Here is a 3,237-nt window from a genome sequence, read left to right as displayed (position 1 = left end):
ATAAGACAATTTTTTACATGAAATAAATTCGAATACAAAAATATTTTTCTGTTCTATAACACAAAATAGATAAGTATACGAAGTTTGAAAGTCTTTCGGTACCAAAAACACTTCATAAAACATTAATGAAAAATGTGGCCCCCGTTTTAAAATAGATCCGAAAAATATGTTCTGCAATATACTTTATCAGTTCTTTCTATTCTTCAGTTACTAAGTCAGAAGAATAACACACACACACACACACACACACACACACACACACACAAGTGTGGTTATATGTGTATATAAAAATGATATATTGATATATAGGACTAAGAGGGCTCAATACATAAATATAGAACTTATTGTTATATTATTCAAATATAAATCATCATCATCATCATCATCGTTTAACATCCGCTTTCCATGCTAGCATGGGTTGAACGATTTGACTGAGGACTGGTGGAACCCGAAGGCGACACCAGGCTCCAATCTGATTTGGCAGAGTTTTCACAGCCGGATGCCCTTCCTAACACCAACCACTCCGAGAGTGTAGTGGGTGTTTTACTTGCCACCGGCACGAGGGCCAGTCAGGCGGTACTGGCGACGGCCATGCTGGAAATGGTGTATTTTATGTGCCACCTGCACAGGAGCCAGTCCATCGGCACTGGCAACAATCTTGCTCGAATGTCTTTTCATGTGCCACTGGCACAAGTGCCAGGAAGGCGACGTTGGTAATGATCACGCTGGTGCTATTTACGTGCCACACTGGTACAGGTGCCCAGGCCCTAGGGCTTTAAGTTATACATGTTACAGATACAGGCATGGCTGTATAATTAAGAAGCTTACCTCTCAACCGTGTGGTTTTAGGTTCAATTGCGATTCATAGTACCTTGGGAAAGTGTCTTTTACTAAAGCCCTGGACCAGCCAAAGCCTTGAATGGATTTGGTAGGCAGAAACTGAAAGAAGCCCATCATGTGTGTGTGTGTGTGTGTGCACATGTGTATGTCTCCTTGTCTGAACATCAAGATGGTTGTAACCAAGCAATTTTCATTTCAACTCTTCCATGAAAAATATGGCAGGTCATGGAGAAATGTTATCTGTAAACAGAAGAGGGTTGTCAACAGGAATGCCATTCAACCATAGAAAATTTGCTTCAGTGAATTCCATCTGAACCACGCAAGCATGGAAAAGTAGACATTAAAATGTCGATGATGATTGATAACGACAGTGATGGTGATCCATAGTCATCAACAAGGTGAAATATGATAAATTTAATTAAATAATTCAAAGTAGCTGGAATAGTGTTGTTATGTGGTCATTCCACTTTGATGGATTTTTGAACAGGTAATTTTATTATGAAAGATTTCAATCAAATAGAAACAAGCAAGCATAAGATGAACCGGAGGAAATTGAAGGAAATGTTGTTCAAATCAAAGAGGTGATGTATTTATACGTTATATTAAAGATACTAAATAATCATGCAAGGCAATTTATAGCTATTATTTTGCAAAATTAAAGATTAAAATACGAATGTAGAAGCAAGGAGAAATATGCAAATATAACTTTATCAACAATGTGTCTCAAAACAAATTCAGCTATAAGTAATAACTTATGATAAAAGTATTGTTGTGATGTGAGTCACGACATCCCCTTGCAAGAAATAGACTGGACTGAGCAATTACAAATAGTAGTGGTTAGAGTGAAGTTTGTGTGTTAGTTTAAGTTGAATTTGCAGTGAAGTCGGAAGGTGTTGGTTGGTTAGTTCATTCGGAATAGTGATTGTTGGATCGTTGCATTGTTATTACGGCTGCATTGTTATCCTGTTTACTGTTACTACACTGGTATAGCGTATCTGAACCATTTGTCACAATATTGTGGTGGTAACATGACATTTGGAGAAGGAGGATACAACAAATATTAAATATTAAGAGTAGTAGTGAAAAGGAAAAGATTTAATTACACTTATGAACTTGTGTTGCAAGATTCCTGATGAGAAACCATGTGTTGAAACATATTGTTACATTTCACACACTATATATTCATTCTTCACTCATTTATTACTGTTCTTATTCTAACTGATATCTATTGTCTGGATTATTTAGGATTAAATTGGAGTCGATGAAAATATGAAAGATCACTATTATACTTCAGTAATAATCCTTTCTACTGAAGGTACAAGGCCTGAAATTTTAGGAGAGCAGATTAGTCAATTACATCAACCCTAGTATTTCACTGGTACTTATTTCATCAACCCTGAAAGTATGAACGGCAAAGTCAGCCTCAGTGGAATTTGAACTCAGAATGTAAGGATGGACAAAATGCCATTAAGCATTTTGCCTGACGTGCTAACGATTCTGTCAGCTCACCACCTTATTATACTATAGTAACAATGGTAACAAGTCCAACAATTGAATGTACAAAGAAGACAAAAATTTTCTCAGTGTCAAGTAGAGTGTAATTATTATTACTGTATCAAGATTATTCTCTTTGCACGAGGTCACCTCCTCCAATAAACCCTACCCTCTCAAAGGATTTTTGTCTTGCAAGTTACTTGGTGGTCTTGCCGGTGCTGGTGCCACATAAAAAGCATCCAATCTACACTGTAAAGGTGTTGGCATTTGGAAGGGCTTCCAGCTGTAAAAACGATACCATGTGCTGATGCCACGTGAAAAGCATTCACTCCACTCTGTTTGGTGGTTAGAGTTAAGAAGGGCCTCCAGCTGTAAAAACCGCAAAGCCTGGCGCAGTCTTCTGCCTAACCAGCTCCTGTCAAACCATCTAACCCATGCCAGCAGAGAATGGGATGTATGATGATGATGATGATTATGATGATGATGATGATGATGATGATGATGATGAATGATGATGATGATTAATTCAGTTTGTTACATATAAAAAAAATAACTGAGAAAGACTGTAAAGATTTTAAAAAATGGATTAGTTACATGTTGTAGTGAGGCAAGTAAAAGGTTATGTGAGAAATTTTAAAAACTTATTCTTATTAAAATATTGATATTAACAAAGCATTAGGAAGCAGGAAGAGGAAAAATAAAAATAGAAATAAGATTAAAAATAATAGAGATAACAAAAGTGATTCTATAGGAGACATTAACATGAGAGGTTTGTATATTTAAGACAAAGGAAACCAACGGACCACTTCTGAAAAGTCAAATTTGAAAAGCAGGTAACTAGCATGTTCATCCCAGAAAAGAAATTCAACACATACAAAAAAAAAAAAAAAAAAAAAAAAAAAA

The 3,237-nt window shown here is 36.1% G+C and overlaps 1 protein-coding gene across 2 annotated transcripts in view; it reads right to left on the bottom strand.

Moving 5' to 3' along the window:
• Nucleotides 1-3,237, bottom strand: part of LOC106883939 (peroxisomal acyl-coenzyme A oxidase 1) — a 48,983-nt gene that overhangs the window by 33,706 nt on the left and 12,040 nt on the right. The window lies entirely within an intron of this gene.

The sequence above is a fragment of the Octopus bimaculoides genome, chromosome 3 (assembly GCF_001194135.2).
Source record: "Octopus bimaculoides isolate UCB-OBI-ISO-001 chromosome 3, ASM119413v2, whole genome shotgun sequence".
Classification (NCBI taxonomy): domain Eukaryota; kingdom Metazoa; phylum Mollusca; class Cephalopoda; order Octopoda; family Octopodidae; genus Octopus; species Octopus bimaculoides.
This window is presented reverse-complemented; position numbering and strand designations above follow the sequence as displayed.